Source organism: Caloenas nicobarica, chromosome 9, assembly GCF_036013445.1.
Source record: "Caloenas nicobarica isolate bCalNic1 chromosome 9, bCalNic1.hap1, whole genome shotgun sequence".
In the NCBI taxonomy this organism is placed as follows: domain Eukaryota; kingdom Metazoa; phylum Chordata; class Aves; order Columbiformes; family Columbidae; genus Caloenas; species Caloenas nicobarica.
This window is the reverse complement of record NC_088253.1, coordinates 11,401,065-11,424,034: the sequence shown is the minus strand read 5'-3', so window position 1 is coordinate 11,424,034 and position 22,970 is coordinate 11,401,065. Positions and strand designations below refer to the sequence as shown.

Here is a 22,970-nt window from a genome sequence, read left to right as displayed (position 1 = left end):
GTGAAACCTTCTCCGCAGCTCTTGGTTTTTGTCCTTTTCTTGCATGTCCTGCCTTTCTCGTGTGCCCTGCCTTCTGCAAGGCATGCCGCTGGGTGACAAGGTCCTTCTTTCCTTCTGGAGAAAGGTACAAGACGGCACGACTGTTTGGTTCAACATCTTTTTTCAAGCCTCATTTTATGACAGGCTTCTTATTCAAATCATGGGTTAAAAACTTAGCTTCTCCAGGATACAGATATTAACACTTTCCCACCTCAGAAGCGGGAGATAACAAAAGCAACCTGAAGCGTTGAAGTGTTGTGGCGATGGAAGCCAATGCGAGAGGAAGCGCGTGATCCTGCGTCACTGCTGCTCAGCACCAGGTGCACCTTAGGGCTGCTGCAGGGGTCCGGATGCTCCGGAGCACACACAGAGCCGTGCAAACATCTCCCAGTCCCTCCTGAAATGTGGTCAGTCATTAAATCATTGGCTCTGACCTGCCAGTAGACCCTGTAATTGCATGTGAATTTATAAGGCAAATTATACAAATTATTTTTATTATTTCTGATGCAACGCCCTTTGGTTTGTTTATTATTTTTCATGTAAACGTCTTTCAGCATATGTTGGTGAGCGCTTAAAGCATTCATGTCCACACAGAGAGACCTTGGTCATGCTGCTAATTTCAGCTATTAACATTGATGAAGCGACAGCCTCAATTACCTAAAGCAACTTTGAAATTGGTGCTGCTTTCAGTGATGGGGTTGGACCAGATGACCTCCAGAAGTCCCTTCCCACCTAAATTATTCTAGGATGCTGTATTGGTTGCTGCATGTGGGGATTCACATAACTTAACTTAGCTGCCCATAGTAAGTGGAAAAAGATAAAGTCTCCTGGAAGGTGATTCGGAGGATAAGCTTATTTAGATGCTAAGATAATAGCTTGCAGGAGCAATATATACATAGCCAAGGACACTACCCTCCTAGTCAAGGCACCCAGATATATATATTCTCTAGCAGGGTTAAATGCTGTTCTTGCACTAAAAGACTTAAATTCCATGCAGAGCCAATTTTTATACCTAAACAGGGGCTGCTGACTATGTAAAAATGTGGTGTCATTGCACGTCATGTAGTAGGAACTAGAATAAAACTATAAGAGGTGGCAGGAGACAGTTTTTGTTGAAGACATATTCCTGAATTACAAATTGCCTAAATAATCAGAATAACTTTATGCAAATTATATTTAAACAGGTGACAGAACTTCAGGAGGAGGGAGTTTTGGCGATGCATAGCACAAAATAGCAAACATCAACAAATGGCATACGAGAAGTCAAGTTTAAACTTTATGTTAAATCAGAACTTATACCTGTATCTTTATAACAGTTAATTATTCACTGAGGAGAGAAGGTGAGGGCAAAAAGGTGAAGCTCTGCACCCAAGCTGGCATGTGGGAGTTCTGAACTCAGGCCTCTTTCCTCTGATTTTTGTACTGATGAATACATTTTTCATAGGTGAAATGTTTTATAGTGTGCCTTTGTACACTTTTAGAAATGGCTCTAGGGTTAAGTGGTGTGTGACAGGGTCAGACTGCAAATTCACAGTAGGACTATGAAAAGCTCACATGTTCCTAGATCTTGGATTCTGTCTTATGAAAGTGAACTCAAACCTGTGTTATTTTTATTTGACATGTTGTTAGATTCTTTTTCATATTTAGCAGTGGTGTTGTGTACATTCTGAATATTTAAATTTCCACTTGAATATCTGTTTAATATGCAAGATAGAAATAACCTGTATGTTTTGTAGCCTTGTAGTAATTAGACACAGTGAAAAAAAGCTACTCAGCCACTCAGTCCATTTGCCTGGGCTATGTAAAAAACATTTTTTCTATATTGGAATTGTTTAAGTAGTTTATGATCAGTAATTCAGTCAAGAAGTTTCAACTTCTTAAGGATTTAATTCTGTTGTATGGATTACTCTGGCACTTTGAATATGGGCAATAGTTCTTGCTTAGGCAATACTTTAGATTGGTAGGGTTTTTCCTTAATAATTGCATATGGCGTATATTGTCTTTCCACAAGCACATTTCTAGTAAAATGTAATCAAATAACGGTTTAAGTGAAAACCTGATGCAATGAAGTCTATGTTAGAAATGCCTATTGAAGTTACATATGTATATATAGATTTGGGATATTTTAGTCTCATTTCTGTGATAGCTGCCAAAATTTTCTTTGCAATAATCTGGCGACCATTTCATTTCAAAAACTGGTCCCTAATGCCTTTGTCTCTCAGTAATCTCTTAGTAACAAGGACCTAAACATATGTAGTTATAAATCCACAGTTTTAATCCTTTTAAAATTTTAAGTATTTTGTCTCTGTTTCATTAAACTCTCAGATATGTTCCCAAGTTTATTTCTGTAATTGCTGTTCTGGAAATATTTAACTTTAAAAGCACATTGGATACAATTTTGCTCCAAGCTGAGATCTTTGCAGATTTCTAATATTTTTCATCTCTTTTAATGAGTGCAATATACGTAGATCTTTTTCATAGAGACAAATGTGTATTCAGTGTAATTCCCTGCAATCAGGAAAAAGGAAGATGAAGACAGGAAGATAAATGGAGGTTTGGGGTTGTTTTGGGTTTCTTTGATTTAAATCTCGTATTTCGCATGTCCTTGATTGTATTAGTTTATTCATTTTGCCAAACAGGCTACAAAGCTGTGAATATTTATTTAGTTCTGTTCCTAATAGTTTTTCTAATAGGGAATTATTTTGGTACAATGAAAGACATTTGTAAATGAAGCAGATAAGCCCTTTGGCAGACAAGGAGTGTTTTGTTCAACACAAGAATTCTATTGTCCACTGCTTTAGTTGTCAAGTGCCTGGGGAGCCCAGGATTTATGATGATGTTACAATGGCCCTTTCAGAGAGAAGTCTAAGAAGCTGTGAGATTCCGTTCCTCTGCTTTTCAGACTTTCAAATCTTTTTATCATGCAAGAACAATGCAGGATTCAGCTGCTTCTTAGGCCACAGGACTGCCCATTTAACATCAGGCATTGTGAAATAATTACCATAGTGACAATGGGTTTGGGCTTTTTTTTCCCCTCTAACTAGCAACATTTCAAAATCGTTTGAGGCGTCACTTTGTATAAACCAACTCTGAAGCCACGGCTTATTTTACAAGAAAAAAAAGTTGTTAGGAGATTTGATAGAGTGCCACTGTGTCAAACCTATTTGGAGCACTGGAACTGTTTAATGGATTTTTATTTTTGAGTTTTCATGTAATTATAATTGAACTTTGAAACAGCCTTCTGTAAATACAGCAATTGTTTTCCTTTTGGCTTTTCTCTCTTTTGTAAAGGTTATACAGTCAGCAGAACCTTGCTATTGATGAAGCCCCATTCAACTGCAGCATAAAATGAGAAAATAAAAACATGCAGTAAAAGTAGCATCTGATACCTTTGTATGAATCAGCTAAACTATTTATTGTGTTATCGTAATGATGGAAATCATTCAGCAGTCTTAAATCATGTTTTTCATGAAAATAGATATCTGGAGGAGATTCCTTGCTTTATGTTAATGTAAAGGTTTATTTCTTTCAAATAATGATTAGTGCTACAAAAAATATTGTTTCATAGACTTTGAGGTCTGTTTAAATGCAGCATAGCTGGAAAATGGAGCCTTTACTTGACAGTTAAATTATTATGTACGTGGGCACTTCGCTGTCTGGTGGTCAGGTGTGTGTAGAGGAAAAAGCTTAATAGCATAGCAGGTCAGGCTGAGGACTGGTAGTATGTATTACCAACTATTTGCTGCTTTTAAAAGCAAAAGCAGATCTTGAAAAAATTAGACCACAGGCATATGTAGGAGGATATATTGAGAAATACTTACCTAAGCAACTTAAAATGTCCTGGGCAAAAAGGAATCTTGAGCTGCAAAGTCATCTGTACAGATGTTGTCATCTGTGAAGATACGGAACAAATTATAAAAATGAGAAAGTTTTTTTCAGTTTTAGTCATTTCATTCATTCATATGAATTGTGCATTAGTTCAAAAAGGTCCTCTATGAAAAAGAAAAAGGCTTGCAAAATGAGCGTATTTTCGAGTGCCATACATACTTCAATGCAGAAATATGTTGCATGTGTAGAGTATTTTTATAAAGCAAGTGCTTTATGTATTAGTGACTTACTTCATAGAGCTTATCTTAGCAAAACTCACTTTCTAGGAATGTGTTTTTTACTGAATGTGTATCACAATTTTTTTAAAAACAGTAGGTCAATGTATCTGCAGTCACAACTGGCAACAGAAGCCACATGATTTTATTTCTTCTGTTGATGAATTAAATGTGAAATATGTTTGTGAAATATTGCAATATTGAATATTTAATATTCAGTCAATACCTATTCAGTTCTCCTCAACACTTTTGCCTAGCAACTTTGAAATTTGGCCTGTGCTGCTTAACTATATTTTGCAAGCAAAACTTGGTTGCTTTCATGGGGGTGAAAAGTGGATATAAAATAGAGGATGCATAGGGATAAAACAGCTTGAAGAGTTAAATACTGCAGAAAAATACTGATTTGGATGTATCAACCCAAATTACATAGACTATTTTCCAATAACTGCTCCTAGAAATTCTCAATTAATAAATTTGAAAGTACTGGGTAATCTAGCTTGACTTCCCTGGTGGGAATGAATCCTAGTTTTAGGATTCATTTAGTACCCATTTAAGAGTCTATCAAGGTATCAAATGAGCATCGGAAATACCGTTGTCTACATCAGTACATAACAAAAGATCACACACAGTATTTCTTTTGCCTTCAGTCACATCAACTATAATTTTACTTGTGTGGGAACATGTTGTCAGAAACAGAAGATGATGAGGGACTGCTCTGTGAAACTGAGCATTTTTAACCTACTCATAAAAATTCAATAGATTTACCTCATAAGGAATGATTCAGCTGGCTTCTTTTTGTTTCTGCAGCCTTTATTCAGGCTGTCTCAACTTGCTATCCCATTTGTGAAAGAATTTTAGCCATCAAAACAACTTCTTACAGGCGGAGGCACCTCTTGCTTATATTCTCACTTTAAATGTCTTACCCTAGAGATCTTCTCCCTACTGTAGTGGAAGTTCTACTTACTAAAATAACCTACTCCATTCGCCATCATAACGGTAAAAATACTAATTTTCTAATATGCCTTCAGAGCACTTAGAAATGTTCAAAGCACATCTTGCTGGCTAATGGTATCTGCAGCTGTTACTTTTCTCCCTACAGTATGTCTTGTATTGGATAATGTTCCCAGAACAGATTTTTCCATAGAACTCTGTTTTTTCAGGAGATAACGAAAGAGATGTGAAGGCATTCTGATATGGCCTCCGGCATTTTAGTTATGGGAACATTTTTGCAGTAGTGAGTCTGTTAAGGTAAAAGCTATTTATTAATTTTCTCCTTGGAATTATAAGTATTATTTAATTGCTAGTCTTTAAACTCTCCTTAGGCTGCTGTGGTAGTTGATAGGCTAGACTTCAGTTGTTTTTTATTATGGTACCTACACCGCATTGGATTTCAAATGGACTTTTTTCATTCTTTGCAGCCGGAGCTGAAGTGCTGGATAAGTGGCAGCAGAAAGCTGACATCTGCATTGTCATCATTGTCTCATTGAGTGGCATTTCAAATGTGTGGAATATGCTACATAAATTGGCAACAAGTTTCCAGTGGGTGAAGGTAAGTAGTACATCCAAACGTTATGATCTGAGTTAAGTCAGATATGCATAGCTGGTCTCTTGTTTCTGTAAGTGTCCACAGTATTTGTACAATACAGAGAACATTTCTGCAGGGACTAATCCCTGGATTGCTGTGTGCTATCAGCCAGTTTTGCTCATGCATCTCAGAGTTTATTCATTGGTCCTGACTGTCACTCAGGAGAGCTGATGCTGGAGGACACTGGCCGTCCTTCTGTGTTTGTAAAGCACAGTTGGATAACATGCGTTTTTGGGGTCACACTTGTTTGATTTCTTGTTTAAAACATCCAGAGAAACTCTTGAAAACTCATAGCAATGTAGCACAGAAGAACAGAAATGTAAGAAATTTTCTAATATTTAGGCTTTCAACTTGATTTTAGCAGTCAAAAAGCTTCATATATTTCTTATTCTAGGCCTGGATGAGTGAGTAATTCATTTCATTTTTGGTGTATTTCTCCAATATTTTGTGCAATACCAATGAGATTAATATAACTGTTCAGACTTGAGTTAGAAAAAGAATTTAGCGGTGATTCTTAGGCTTCAGAGAACGTGAATGTGGAAATTGTGGAAGAAGAGCAGTACAGAAAAGCCTAGACCTAAAACCAGTTATATCTGCTGCTCTGATGCCTTTTTCATATCCTCTGTGACTTTCAGTTGTGCTATTACTGAAACCAGTGATTCCACAGAGGTGAGAATTGTCCACTTACAGGAGCATTCATGTTGTTTGTGTATTTGGTTGGTTGGTTGGGGTTTTTTTTGTGTGTGATTTTTTTTTAAAAATTAACACAGAAAGATATGAAATGTAATAGATAATAAGTATGTAAATAGTTTAATTTTTACAGAATCAAAGGCATGTCTAGGATAAAGAGTACAAAGCCAGGATATTAAAGCTCTTTGTCTAGCTGACTCATTCACATTTTTTACATTCAATGCACTCAAGTCCTGCTTGACAGATGCCTCTGTTCTGTGGAGATGTCCTTGAATGATGATAATCTTATTTCTGGCAGCCAAATTGGCCATATACTTAAACATCCTTGTGAGCAGCTAGATAGGATATGTGTTTATGGTATCCACCGACTTGTTAAGGTAGACTGCAGCAGTTAATATCAGGCTGAAACAGAGTCTATTTGACAGTGATACCAGCAGCATTCAGTTTATGTGCAAAATGCGTGAGCTCCTTTGCTTCTTAGAAGAGCGCTAGCTCAGCCTGTGAGATTCTTATCCTGTCATTCATTCAACATAAGGGCCAAATTTTGGCAAACAATACTCAGTTCTTGTTCACATAGAGCTTTTCAATAGATTTAAGTTAGAGCATTTGGTTTGACTGAAAACTTCCTGTCTAGTTTCCAAATTCATATATGGGTATCATGAAGACATAGCAAAAATACCTTCAGTTATGCGTTCAGTTTCTCTTAGTCTCCCCTCCGTGCGGAGTTATGTGAGTTTGCTCACTGCTGTCTCGGTTTGTCTCTTCTGGCATTTTCTTCTATCTCACTTCAAGGTTTAGTTCAGGCTTCTTTATACTCTTCTTGACTTCAGAGCTCCACTTCCAAGTAGATTTAATTTTTACAAATTAAAGAACTGCGAGAAATAACCCTAAAGGAAAACTTGAAGGCCCATCGTTCTCACTAGTATGCGAGATAACTGGGTCCCTACTCAAGTTTTTTTCATGTCTTATCTGAGAAACTGTTGTGTCTATTTTTGTAGGCTTCTTTACATTTCAGAGTTTGAGCAAATCATTTCTGAAAGAAAGCTTCCTGCAGAGTGACGGTGGGATGTTCCCTCTGGTTGGAGTGTGAAGTGCCTCCCTACAAAAGAGGAGGAATAAGCACCGCTTTTGTTGATTATCATGTAAACCTGGGCATCCATATGCTTCTTAAAGTCTCTTCTTTTGAAGGAGCTTCCTTTCTTAAATTGTTTCCAGCTGTGCATGTTCAGGAATGCAAATTTCCTGTTACAGTATCTAGATAATCAAACAGTTGAGAAGGTAAATATTCATGTTTAACTATTGTTAATGGAACAAAGAACAACAGGCCAGACAGAAAGGCACTACAGAGCTCACTGGGAGCTGGAACACAGGCTTGGCTGCTGGGTCACACCGGAAGATGTCGGTAGCTTCATTAAGTGGGAAATCCTGACTAGGGATTTCCTTCCTGTACTGGTTGGATTTTCTATAATGAAGTTCTGGAGGGAGTGAGAGTAGGCACAATGGATAAACTTATTCTCAATTATATTACTCTGAAAAGCATTATATATGAGTAATATGTATAAATCAGTGTTGTATAATGTATACCTTGCCTCTTTCATTTATAACAACCTTTTTATTATTTGTTTTTAATTCTCACATAGTCTATATTATAATGGGAAAAACAAGGTATGCATGACACACAAAGTAGATCTTGGAAGGAAATTGCTGTATAGCTTTGTTTCTGTACAAATGCCATGTGGCGGGTTTTTTTCAGTTTTTTAATTTTAATTTTAATTTTCAGTTACTTAGAATCACCCTGTCTTAAGACAGTGCTAGCACATTTAACGAGGCCTCTGTATCTGAACAGAAAGTGTTACGTATCCAATTGCCTGCTTTAACCTGTATTACGCATCTCACTTCTATACAGGTAGACGTTTACATAGGTATTAAGACCTGAATTTTTGCATTCTCAACTTCAACCCACAGAACTACAACATGGAACAAACACCTAGTATATCTGCAGGATTAGCTTATTGCGTATATTTTTGGATTAATATTAGTAGTCTGAAATAAGCTCATATATGGAGGGAAAACCTTTGATTTTAGTAGGATGATGCTCCAAAGTACAACAAATCCTGAGGCTCTTCTTAAAGCCTGAGAGTGAAATGTTAAGAAGAGCAATCTGCTTGTGTCACTCTCATTTCACATAGTCTGTGTAACGAGATGGAGTCTGAATTTGTCACCTCTGCGTTGCTGGCACTCTTCAAGACTTGCTTGAGCTAAAACACCTTTGGAAATATTGTTAGAGTAATTCTAAAATACATTGTGGTCAAATGGATACAACAAAGAATGATTATTTTGTTATAAATTAAGACGACTTCTAAAAGACACCAAGATGGGAAATATGTTCACACTGTCTTATCTCTTATAGTCACAATACCTCATAATACGGACATTTTAGATTTTCCTATATGCTTTTTAATAGAAAATTATTTGTATGAAGGCACTGTTGCCTCGAAAGAATCTTGGCTTTGTTGAAGTGTGCAGTTTGTTGTTGGAAACAACTTTTACCTGAACTGAAATTCAGGCCTCAGCGACAAGAAGTTTGTTTCAGCTCAAATGTTGAAACAACTGGGTCATCAAACACTCAGCTCTGCATTTTCCCAGGTTTTGGGAAATCCCGGCCCTGTTTGGGCTGCAATGTGCTCTGCCCGCTGGGCTGTCACAGCAAACTCCTGAGGTTCCCCCAAAGCAGGAGATTTACCTGAGCAAAGGAGAGGCTGCACTGCACAAAACGCAGAGATGGGACATAAGAGGAGAAAAAGGTGTTAAGAGGCTGATATATTGACTAAAAAAAAAAAAAAATCACCTAATATCCAATTACTATGAGTCAAAACAACTTCAAATATTTTGGGTTTAGTTGTGAAAAATGTGTTCTGATAAAATTTATTTCTGACAAGATTTCCGTAGTTATTTTAAAGGTGAGAAATGTAAACCAAAAGATAAAGCAAAGTCTGTCAGAAAGAATTTTGATGGAGATTTGTTGAGAAAAATGATGTCAGCTTTAACCATAAATGCTCTCTACAGTTGCTGTCTTTGTGTTTTAATAACAGAAACAAGCATAATAGCATTTATTAAAACATACACCATCCTGCTTCCAAGAACAAACACACAGATCAGGGGCTGGAAAAAGTAAGCATAAGAGAATACTAAATTATGTGTCTTGTACATATGCATTATATATAAAAAGATTACTATCTGCTGAGGCATTCAGAGTTTCATATGCAACAAAAACTGTCTTGAATTCCACTCAGAAGCTAGCGTGCTGTCTCAAACAGGCATATTCTGTATGCTATAAAATAAAACAAAATGTAATGTATTTAATTATTTTGAGGTATTTAACCAAACCAATTACTGCATTGTTAGTCACAGTTGAAGAAAAACTTAAAAATGGCTTCAGTATCTTTCAGGAATACCTACTAATATAACCATGCAAACATATGCAATTTATGCGGCTTTACTAATCTGTATAAACACTAATAAAAGCGCAGAAGTTGTGATTGGTAAAATCTAATGTAACGCAAAGGATTTTCCCACTTATGCCTGACAACCTGCATTTGCAACCATTCAGTTACTTTCTTTCAAAATGGCTTTTCAATTACATTCTAGTGCTGTAGGGGAAAGCCTTTTGACAAAGGCATGACATAAACCATTTATATTGCAGCTCCATCATAGTTCCCATAGCTAAACTAGACTGGACAGTTCATTAAAAAGAAAAATTAATAGTACAAGGTTGCAGGGAAACAATAACAGATTATGACTGGCCTGTGGCAGCCCACTGAATTCATGTAGTGGAATAAAAATGATTCCCGTCTCATAAATGAAGGTTTGTTCCAAGGTTTTAGGCGAAGTCTGTACTTCTACTCCTTTACAGGAAAAAGCTATACGGTTTCTTGTCTATAAAAGCAATTCCTGCAGAAGATTAATATGAACTCTTTTGGGATGGAAAGCACATATTTCATTATACTTTGAATGCATAATAACAAACACACATAAAAGAGAACAGAATAGGGCACACTATACAGCTACATCGAAATAAAAACTAACCTTCTTGGAGATGGGCAGAGGCATGGAGGGGCAAAGCAAGGGTGGAATCAGGACTCGGTCCCAGCTTTTCTTACCTAAGGTAGTAACTGCTCTAGACCAGTCTAAAATCGCTGTACTTCAGTGTGGCAAAGACAAAGGATTTGTGATTCAATGGCATTTCTTTTAGGTCCATTGCCACTACCTGTAACATCATACATGATTTATCTCTTGCTTAAGGTTACTCTAAAAGGTATAGCAAAGTCCTAATTGCCTCTTTCTAGATGTTCGTGCATATTTTCCTAATTTCCTGGGAGTTTCGTGGTTCACATTTTCTATATAATTCTGGTATGCGTGGCAAGAACACAGATTTATACTTTAATGTTGAAATCTGAGTTTTATTATAGCAATGCTATAAATTCCTGTCTTAGAAGGTATTTCAAACAATATGGGCTCTGGGATGCATTAACCATTTCTTTTGGCCGGTAGCCACAACCTTCTAATGAATTCAATGGGATAACAGGAGAGGCCAGAAAAGGGGAACTCTGAGCCAACATAATCTTTGGAATCAAATACAGGACTGACCCTCCAGGGTATTCTCTGATTCTGTTTATGAACATGATATTCTTTTAGAAACAATGGCCTAAAATACTGAAAAGTCATGGTTCTGGGATCTGATCCCCTTGTACTTTCACAGGTTTATACCCACTTTTACAGGAGAACTTGGGTACTTGGCCTCCCATTCCCCCTTCTTTCCCCTCAAAATAGAAAAACAGATTATGTAACTTCAAAAGCGTGGACACCCGGAGAGGCCTCCTGGCTGTGTTGGCTTAGTTTCATGCTATAAGCTATATTTTGTGAACTGAGGCTCCACTGAAGCAAAAATAACCAACCAAGCAAAGGACCCTCCCTCAACCTCCTGTTTTCATACTTTCACTGTGAGCAACATAGATAAGTAGCATAACGTTGGAGAGAAAAATATTTCTCTTAATTTTTAAAGGGAATGTGTTTGCACAAACATTTAGCGCTCACTAATGAGCAGTTCATTTCAAGACTGGTTACTAACTGCAAACTTCACTGCTATGTTCTTCAGTTCACATGTCCAAAGGTACCGCTTCTGTCTGCTCTGCCTCCCTGCCCTGCGTAAGGCGCAGGAGAGAACAGCCCCATCCCAGGGAACAGCCTGTCACTGAATCACAATTACTCACTCCAAGGAAAGCTCAACAAAGACTGTGTTGTGCTGTTTCACTGTAAAGCTAGTGACCCAGTGGCTACCGCTACTTTGCTGCTTGCAGGATAAACAGAATAATACAATGGTTGTGTATTCAGGAAAGGTCGCATCAAATGGAATGACCTCTTTTCCTCCTTGTAGATCTCTAGTGATTTGATGTGCCTAAAAAGTGTTTCATTTAACAAATCTAAAGATCAATTAAATGTTTAAGTGGGAAAACTTCCCAGCAAAGAATAGAATGGTAATGGTTTAATAACTGTCACAACCAACTCCCCTAAGCAGAGATTGTGCTCTGTTGGCCTGGTCATTATCTACGTTACTTCTGCTCCCCACATGCTGTTACCTCCTTTCAGCACAGACTCTCTTTCCTTTAACGTGAGCTCACACATGGTTGACAACACTGTCTTTTGTTTGACTGAGCTACTTTGCGTGTGAGCGGATATGGTGTGTTGCATCCACGTTCAGACTAGGCTGCTTGAGGTCTCCACCAGTCTATTATGCTATAGCTTGTGGAGCTCATTTAGGCCAAAGGGACAAAACCTATATAAACCCAAGAATATACTATTAGCTTAATATCTTAACAGTCTAACCAAAGAATTATCAGTTCACCCATGTTGGGCTCTTACACAAGTTATGTACCGTTCAAATGATACACACAGCCTTTCTAGTGTCTACCCTTTCTCTGGTGTCACACTCAGCATCAGCTGCCTCTCAGGCAGATGGCCCCGGGAGAGGAAGGGGATGGAGGGCCCCTGCGACCCAGAGCAATACAATGATGGTTCCTTCTTCCTCCTTAGTCCAGAATCCACCTGGAGTCATTTTTATGTTTGCTAATATCCTCTACCTCTCCACACCTTGCACTTTCTTCATTTTTCTGTAGTTCCACATTACATGCAGTTTTACTGTGAACGATGTGGTTTACATATATTGAATATTGTCCTTTGTTGTCTGTTATGTCTCTAAAATTGGTTTTGTGGAGCTTCCAAGGTTGCATTCGTTCAGTGGCCAGTAGCTGACCTCTAGTGAGCAGTTTACAGCCCTGGGGCCTCCACTATCATCTTGTACCTAGACTTTCAAATCTCCTCACATCATCCCATGCCTGTCTCTATGCTGCATTTTATTCGAGGGCCATAGTTCATTCTTATCTATTCATTACTACTATATACATAATCCAACTGTATTACAACACATAGCCATCCAAAGCTAAGCAAAAAAGTCGAATTAAATGAGGCGACAGTCACCTAGTCCTTAGATAACCTGTTACAGCCAAATAACCAAAACCAAGCCCCAGGCAGGCCAAAACAAGTCTCAGTGAAGCCTAATAAGTCCTAATGGGTCCTGAGGGCTGTGCTGCCAGCTTCACACAGAGCCTGTGGCATGTTGCAAGCAATGGTAACACCTTTTCACTGGCTTGCAAAGCTCTGAAATTCTAGTTCATGTTATGCATGGAAAATTATTTTTTACACTATTTAATGAAACTCCATTATTAAATAAGCATTTAGTAAAGATTCATATTAGCAATCTTATTCTTACAAAATCATCCATGTCATGTATTATAGTTGGGTTTAGTTATAGCTGTGTTTACAAATAGCATAGAATAATAAAAGTACCTGTGTATGACCTTCATAATGAGTTCTTCTTGCTTATAATATATATTTATCATTCTTTGGGTCTGATTCTAAGCTCACTTACTGAAGCTTAAGCCAGAAGGGGCCCAGAAAACTTGCACAAAGAGTTAAAAAAAGAAAAACAAAAGTTAAAATTTTTAAAGCGATGTTTACCCTGACAGCCATTACATTTGAACACGAAATATGTCTGTCTGTTCAGAGAGATGTTCCCAGTTCTTGGATGAATCCCCAGATCCAGTTTTTCCAGCTGGTGCCTGTCTGGTGCTTTATTCTCTCTGACCACTGGATTTCCAGAAAGCTATTTTTGATTGTAGGTGAAGTACAAATGGTACCAAATAATTTCTTTTGCTTTTGTTTACTCTTGTGAGTTTTTGAGTTGAAAACACTGTCTTTTGGTCTTTCAAGTAGGAAGGAAAGATAGGGTTGGCATTGTCAAAGAGCACTATATCACTACCCTTGTATGTGATATTGTAAATACACCATAAAGAAATTAAAATACTAATCCATATGGGTTAGTCTTATGCAACCATATATTATTTACTGAAGAGATTTAAAGGAAAAAGGAAGATGGCAGTGTTCAGCATTATACACAAACAAAAACATACCCACTGAAATTTTGCATAGGCTTTTAAATGAACAACTCCAGATTCTTTGTAATGTGAACAAAACCAGCAAGCTTCCTGTGCTGGTTTGACTGAAAATGAGTTAATTTTCTTCATGCAGTTTCATGCTTTTCATAGCTAGCACCATCATTATTTGGACTTTGAGAACAAGAGATAACACCCCGGGACAGAGTTAATGTTTTTAAGTTATTTTTTTTTTTCCATCCCATTAGCATCATGCTTCATATTTAAGGAGAACTGGGATCTTCTGGTCTCACTCTCACTTCTTCACCTTCTTTGCTCTTTTTGCTGGAGCTGGGGGAGTTCTGTTCAGGACTTCTAGTTTGGCCTTTTGCCATCCTGCTGTTTGCAGAGGCCTCTGGGCCTTTCTGCCTTTTTTCCTATTTTCTGTCTCTGGGATCGGCTTTGGGACCTGGTGCTGTTTCCTGGGACTGGCTGCTTGGTGTGGACAGAGTTTGTGAGGAATTGCATTGAGTATCTTTTATAGTCTATTTCTATTTTATATATATGTATAAAATAGAAGCCGGTGAGGGGTCTGGAGCACAAGTCTGATGAGGAGCGGCTGAGGGAGCTGGGGCTGTTCAGCCTGGAGAACAGGAGGCTGAGGGGAGACCTTATTGCTGTCTACAACTACCTGAAAGGAGGTTGTAGCATGGAGGGTGTTGGTCTCTTCTCCCGAGTAGCAAGTGATGGGACAAGAGGAAATGGCCTCAAGTTGTGCCAGGGGAGGTTTAGATTGCATATTAGGAAATATTTCTTCCCAGAAAGGGTTGTCAGACATTGGAACAGGCTGCCCAGGGCAGTGGTGGAGTCACCGTCCCTGGAGGTGTTTAAAACGTGTTTAGATAAGGTTCTTAGGGACATGGTTTAGTGCTAGAGTTAGGTTAGGGTTGGACTCGATGATCCTGAGGGTCTCTTTCAAGTGAAATGATTCTATGATTCTGTATTTACTAGTGGTGTATTAGTATTTTGTGATTTTATTAAACCGTGTTTATCTCAATCCAAGTTTTTCCCTTCCCTTTTGATTCTCTCCTCTATTTGGAGGGTGGGAGTGGGAGAGTGGCTATCATAGTTATATTGCTAGCTCGAGTTAAACCATGACACATCTGTATTGCATTTAAATTCTGTGAAGTCTGAGATACCAGACTAGACCAGAGAACAAGGTATAGGGTTATGTCAGCCTGTTCTGATGGTTAAATCAGTGGATGCTACAGGTTGCTTAGCAAGTACACAGCAAATTTCCACAAATAATCGGGAATCTTTAGCAAAGTTAAAAAAAAACATAATCTGAAAAAAAAAAGCAAACAAATGAAAGTCATGGTACACTCAACACCCTACAACTAACAATTTTAGCCTGGCTTGTAAGCAAGAGGAAAAGTACAGATGAAACATGAAGTTACGTATTTGGAAGTTACTTGGAATTGTGAAAGCCTCATTTCTCTCTATCAAAAATGATGACATTCACAGAGATGAGAAGTATTTGATCTGATGAACTGCCATGCACAGAACCTTCTGAACAGAACTGTAGTAACCTGGTCTCTGAAGCCTCAAGCTCTTGCAAGCATGATGCATTTGTGCTCGTGTGGAGAATGCCATTTGATACAATACCCTTGCTCTTTAGTCTTGGGCTTTCAGTCACCTTCATCTTGTCCACCAGCTCCTTGCTTCTAACATGGTAATTTGGGCTTCTAGTTCACAGTAGCTCCCTTGGGCTTAACATGTATGGTCTTTAAAAGCTTTCTATTGACACAACTTCCATTTTCTTTCTCTCTGCACTCCCAAGACTGTCAGCAGTCATTTTAGTTGGCTTCTTATTTCAACTGTCAAGTTGACTTTTCCTTCACAAAAACTAAAAAGGTCCAAAGTTTCTAAGTATTTCATCCTTCTTCAAATAAATGTAACAAGTACCAGTGCATTTAAAAAGATTATGTTTGGTAACAGGCTCTCTCATCTCTCTTTACCCTAATAGATCCTTTTCCAGGAAAAACATAATTACTCCAAGAGCAATTTATTTAATCACCATTATGGGAGACTTCAAAGGAAATTGCTTGGATTGAAATAGTGATATCACCCCAACAACTTTTGGAACAGAATATTTTGGTAGAAAATATGCTGAATGTAAGGGTATATTTGATGTGAAAAAAAAATGCCTAATCTTATCGACTGAAGCTTTCAATCTTTTTAACATATATGTGTGTGTATATATATATATACACACATATGCTGATTCTTGTTATTATTGTTATTGGCCTCTATTTTTCTTCTATGAATATAAATTCTTTCTCCTGTACTTGCGTCATATTAAGGTAATTCCAAAAATTATACTGTTCTCAATTCAGCAGTTCTACCAAGTGTCAAGTTGTTTTCCTCTTTCTTTTTCAGAAGTTCATTTTTAAGTAGCAGTTCAGTGGTCTTCATTAGGGAAAAAACTGTCATTAAATGGGAAGTGAAAGCTTTACCTGACTGAACACACATTCATTCGTGCTTAAGTACTTTCATACTGTCCCAGTGGTTAAACAAGACCTTGGCTATCTGAGAGGCAGAAATCTAAGACTGGTCATCTAAGCTGCAGATATATGCTACAAGTCCTCATTGTTGTACTCTTAAGGTCAAGACTTGCCCTTGATATCAGAGAAATGGTGATTAAAAGGTATTTATATCTCCAAAACATATAATGCACTTCCAAAATACATGTAATTATAGCTGATTCATAGCCTCAGCTATGAATAACACTAATCTGATTAAACAAATGCCCATTTTTGCCAGTTTCCCATAATGAGCTTTCTATGGGACATCAGTTTCTAAAACTAGGGCTTTTATGCAAGAACAGCAATAGGGTCAAGATACTAAAATTTTGTCTTTCCTGCATGATATCACAGCACCAAACATTGTTCCGCTGAAGCAAGGCACTGTCTTAAAACTATTGCTTTTAATAGTTTCTGTCAGACGAATAGAAATGAAGTGTTTTGTCACAATCATCTGTAATTACAAGGCAGAAATAGTGCCAGTCCATAATCTCTGGCATGTATTAGTGTTTCATATGACCAGTTTTGAAATATCTCATGAACAGGTTTAACTCAAAATGAATTATGTTCATGCAAAATATACTGAATCATTTGCCCTTTTTTGCAAATGTATCATTTGCATGAAAAACAAATTTTAATTACAAGCTGACAAGCCTGTCCTTTTGTGTATGTGTGTGTTTGTGCTATTTATATGCTTAGAATCCAAGTTATTACCTTAGCACCACTTGCTGCATTTTGGGTTTTGTATTGTAATGCTGGGAATTAGTCCTTATAGCTTTGGAACACCGAAAATACAGATAGTTCCTCTGATTTGTGCTCAGAGCAGGTCAGGCTGCACTGGAAGCCAAAGGGAAGGTCTTATCTGATGAAGGTGTTATTTTCTTTGTGTTTGTGTGCTTATAGTTTAAGTTGAATGGAAATTTTCTGTGGTGACTACTTACAACAAGACATCTCAGAAGATACTCATGCAAATATTGTTTGAATTATGATCTTGTGATTTAATGGATTGTAAATAACAAATCTGCAGTTTTGGTTCTTTCAGCTGTAGCTTCTCATTAGGTACTTAAACAGTTATGGTCTCCTTTATTAGAGCTATTGACTCTGTATTAGGAATGTGTTTGCATATTCTGATGTTATTGTCTCATGCTATTGAGCCAAAATAGGTCTCTTCACAGGCAATCTCTGCCTATGAAAAAATTAATTATTGATTCAATTGTTCATTCAAAAAATCTCAAAGTGGCTTTTATACTCTTTATGGAAGAAATTTGCACTAAACTGGAACAGTTAAGCAAACTATCAAAAAGGACCTTACATGTGCGTGGCTGAAGGATCTGAACTCTTCCCTCTGCAGCTCCAAGAAAACTGAGAAAAGGAGAAGATTCTGATTAGAAATTTAGCTCTCACCTTTCTTTCTCTAGCAAATGTATTTGAAAGAGACTCTTAGTAATTCACTAACTTGTCAGGTTTTATAAAGATAAGTGTCACAGAGAATCTAATTATGTGAACCTCTCTAAATGAGAGCCACAATGGTTGCTAGACTCAAACAAAATGCTGTCAGGCTGTTTTGCATGTGCTTCTGAAGTGGCAATCTTTTGGCAGAAACTTGCCTACTTGAGGGAGACCAAATTGAAGGGGACCAGGGGATCAAGCAGTCTAGTAGAATTATATTCCAAGTGGAAAAACGTTTTGTAGAGGAACGCATTGGTCATATAGAGACCACACAAGATGCTATAATAGTTTGGCATTTCAGCAGCACTGCTGAAGCTGCCTCTAGAAATGAAGCTGTAAGTACAATACCACAGATTCAGTTTAGATTTCTGATTGCATGGAGGCTGTCAGCCCTTCAGCAAGAGATTATAGATCAGAACAGAAATGGATTGCTTGTTGGAGTTCCTTCTGGTTTGGTTTGGTAGCTGAATAGGCCTGCCTGTAGTCATTAGTTTTTCATAGGTTTTCAGTTATCACTCCTTCATCTTGACTTCCTGTCTCATTTTTGGCATAAACCAAACAGACCATCAGTCACAGCACAAGTGTCATTTAGCCATTCACAAATATAAAATCTTAGAGAGAAAAACAATTCAGGGTTGACTTAGCATGTAAGTACACTGTTAGTAGTTGGAAGTAAGTTGACTTTAGTAGTCATTTATTTCCTCCTCGGGGTGTCACTTATAGCCACTTACACAATAGCAAACTGTATTGAAACTAGCAGGCACACAGGCTGCAGCTATATTGGCCTTCGAGTATACAGGAAATTATGAGAATTCCAGTTAGTCCGAGATGCACAGGAACACAATTACTGTTTAAAATAAACTCTACCAAGAGCTTAGTCATTACTTCAAATGACTCTATCAATCACCATGTTCTTTAATAAGACTACCTTTCTTATGCTAGTTGTTTTCCTGTAGAGTTTATGCTTAAAAACAGACAGCCTCTGTCACATTTATCTTAAGTGGATCTCCCCAGGGCAGCGAGTAAATGTAAAACTCTGTTTACAGCCATTTTTCATTTCCCAAACCTTTTAATATCACTCTCTCAGGCTTATTTCTGTGTCATTCACTTCATAATGTACCGTCTTCCCACTTTCTACTGCTTTATATGAGGTACACCAAATAGCGATTTCGCTCTTCTTGAATGAGTACAAATAAATCAAAGCCCGGTGAAAATACTCCTTCCATGATGATTTCAGGGGTGTATACTGAAGGATACACCACATCATATTAGTCAGGAGGTTATTTTTCTTCCTCTTTCCTGCAAAATGACTTCTGTTTTCAAAGAGCCATCATTTTATGGCTCTGTCCATGGTTTTCTAATACTGAGTCTCAAAGCTGCTACAGGGAAATATGGCTACATTTCAAAAACTATTCTTTGGAGCAGCTGGGGATTATTGGCTTTAAACGTCTCAGTAATCCAATACAGTGCTATAAAACATAATTTAAAAATGCAAAGGATTAAGATTTCCTTTCATAAGATTCTACAGAACTCGGAATAGGATTCTACAAAACTTACTTAGCATTTTTAAGGTAACTTCTGTTGCTGAAGATGAAAACCACCAATTCTGTAAAGATTTTATTTATGTATTTAGTACATACAAATCTTCCCATGACCTAGAATCCCTCTGTAGTAGGATACCCTGTAATCGTGGCTGTTTGCACACCATATGTAAAAATATATATATACATATGGCTCTGCAGAACTGCAACTTATTGTAATCCTTTACAATGGCATCATGATCCCATGCAAACCAGCAGAGTGTGAATTTGGGGAGTGTGAGGTTTTCAGTATTTAGTGGAATAACTACAATAATTTTTTTTCAAAGTAACTTTAAATATGAAAAATTTCCTTTTCGAGACTAAATGCTTTTGTCTCATAAGACTAATTATGTTTTGTGAATGACACAAAAGATTTATATCAATTTGCATTCAGATGAAGGTTATTTGCTTTTCGCTCCAGTGAGACCTGAAATATGCTTCAACAAGAAGACAGATTCAGTGTTTCAGAAGGGCTCACAGAGAGTTAGTTGCTGGCAGTCTGTTTTAGGATTACACATTGGGAAAAATGAGATTTACTAGATACATCTACAGAATGAAAATCTTCTCCTGTATCAGATATCAGAGCTCTTGTCATTTAAACAAACGTTTTACATTAGACTACTGCATATTGGCCTTTAATGCTCATTTCTTAGTAGATACACATAGACATGACTGGTCTCATGGAGTTACTCATATTCATAAAGACAATTTGCTGGGTATGGAGTCCTTTAATTTTTCTATTTTGAATGTGATGAGTAAAGGCTGTGGTCCTGGCACTTAAGGAACTCTTCTGGTGTATGAGTAGAACTCTGTGTCCCACTGCTTCCCTAGGAGAAGGGGGTCATTTGAGGAAGCAAAAATCCATCTCCTAATGGGATGATTTCCTGACTGAAAAGACAGGCATAACGCTCTTAGCTGCTGGGCTGCAGCTGAGAGTTAAAAGAACGTGATACTGTCTTATTCTGCAGTTCAGCTTGTTCCATGTAAAGTAGACCTTGATACACCAGTGTCGCACCTTTCTCAATTCTGCATGTCACCTAAGTAGTTGTATCAAGGAAAAATCAAGCATGCTCTAGTTCCAGGGGAAAAATGCAATAATCCTAATTCTAGTCTTGTCCAGATTTAGGGTACCTAGAATCTCACAGAAGGTTTGGCATTTTTCAGGACTGAAGGATTTAAGAACTGGCTCTGCTGTATGTGTCATGCAAACTAGATATGCTGTATAGCAAATCTCAAAATGTTCCACATTATTTCTTGTAATTAAAATGAGATGCCTTCCTTTCAACAAGTGTGCTGTACAGTGAATACAAGATAAATACTACTCAAAAATTGGTCTGATAATGCAGAACCGTCTAAAATGGAAAAGTAATTGAGAGAATTAAGTTAAATGTGGTAGGTACTGATTCTCAGTATTTTATCTTCTTTCATAAACAAAAAGGACCAGGCAATTTGTTTACCTTTATGTACCATTTTCTTGAAATGAGTCAAGGAAGAGAACAAAGTTTTGTTAAATAGGAAAAAAAATAAAACCAAATATTAGGTTATCAAGATGTGCGAAACTTACTGGTTAGGGCTGAATATCTTTCTGCAGCAAGAACTAGTATCCTTCAAAACTATTTTCATATTAATTTATATCAAGTTATTGAAAATACTTAGGCATCAAGTATTTGAATACAGCAATCTACAAGAGGATAAAATACATGCCAGACTGAACTCCTGCATTCACACTGCTCTGCATACATTCATCAATGCACATCAGAAATGAAACAGTTGTGCACAGAACTATTCCACATCCCTCACTTTGTGTATTTTATGAAAAACTTTCAAAGTAGTTAAATTCGTGATATGCCCTGAAGATTAACCAGTATGGGCTCATGTGGGACTCAACTGATTATCTGATCTGGAGATCTTTTTCCTACCTTCTTTCCACGTGAACTGCTCATTTTTCATGACCCTGATTAGAGTATTCTAGGAAGAAAGTCTCTGAGCTAACCATTAAAGTTAAACCATGGAGAATGAGCACTGAGGCTGCTCAGAACAGCCCTGTCCCAACGGCAGAAAAAAGCCCAGCTGTTGTTGGCTTTGCTGTGCCCGCTCTCAGGCAGGAGAGCCCCTGCCCCAGCACATCCCCCACTGCCGCCACCGTGCCCGGGCTCCCTCCTTAGCCCCAAAACTCAGGCACTCTTAACTCAGAACTAATATGATCCAATATTTATTCTGTCATTAAAAAACTATTCATTTCCTTGTCTGATGATAAAATTATTGTAAAATAAATCATTTGTCTTTTCAGCCAATTCTAATTACAGCTAAAATCCCGTTTGGACTGGGAGTTTGCTATATTTACTTGGATACTTTTGCAAAACATTTCAGAACATAATCATCCATTATTATATTGCTACACTTTGCTCTTGACTGCCTTCTGCCAAATGTATCATCCAGAAGTTACGTCCGAGACAAATCAGAAAAATTGTTTAGTCTATTATAATTTGGCATATGGTCATTTAATAGCACACAGGAAGTCAGCATGAATGTTTGGGATTATTTTTACTATAAATATAACGAAAGAGATTTAAAATTGGCTAGACTTCACTTCCGTGACTGGCCTTGTCATTAAAATAATCTTTGCTGGGTCTTTATTTTTGTCTATTAGTCATCTGTAAGCAGACATTCAACTTTGTTTGCGAAGTTTTGTAGAGCAGACTGACTTTGTAGCTCAGCCCGTTAGAGCAGGGATGACCCCGTAACGCCGTCCCTGCGCTGGGCTGCGTGCTGAGGCTCTGCCCTTTGCGGTCCCTCGCGCGAGGGTGGCACGGGGAGCAGAGCTGAGTCCTCGGGGAGCAGTCGAGACCCCAGCTCTGCTCCGTGCTGCAGTCTGGGGACGTGGTTACATCACTTTTCAGGTTCATGATAGATGTGGTCTTAAATTAGTTGAATAGCGTATTTCCATTAGGAATATTGATGGGTTTTGTTATCTAACAGTAGAAGAACAGAGCTTTCTTATGTTAAAATTGAGACTTACTAGCTTTGCATTTCCAGAACTAAGTAGCACCTACCAGCACAAAACATAGACAAAATATCTATGTAGCTAGAAGTACCCTGAAGGCATGCTCTCACAATTATTTAGGGAGATCTTCTATCTCCATGCAAACATCTTCTGTATACACCTGTGTGTGTTGGTTTTCAGAGTGGGGACTAGATATTTTTTTAACATTTCGCAGTCCTGTATACCTCAGCTGATCAACTAACATGAGCGGCATTCGGGAACGTCATTGCATTCATGTACCTCTCTGATGTGATTTGATCATGTGTGGTGGCTGGTCAACTCGTTTCCCCTTTATCCCTAATGGAGCTATTACTCACTGCCAAAATCACCAGCATTTGTTTGTATGCACTGCATTTAAGGAAATGAGAAGCAAATTTTTCTTACAGATTTTTTAGGAAAACTTAAGATTTCA

At 37.7% G+C, this 22,970-nt stretch overlaps 1 protein-coding gene across 2 annotated transcripts in view; it reads left to right on the top strand.

Annotated features, from left to right (window-relative positions):
• Positions 1-22,970, top strand: part of CDH11 (cadherin 11) — an 82,949-nt gene that overhangs the window by 35,879 nt on the left and 24,100 nt on the right. Inside the window, exon 2 of one of the 2 annotated variants that reach the window (XM_065640603.1) lies at positions 5,561-5,691. The gene's annotated coding sequence lies outside the window, so the exon portion shown is untranslated. Of the gene's footprint in view, positions 1-5,560; positions 5,692-16,050; positions 16,080-22,970 lie in introns of those variants that run through there. The other variant, XM_065640604.1, reaches the window with a different exon arrangement.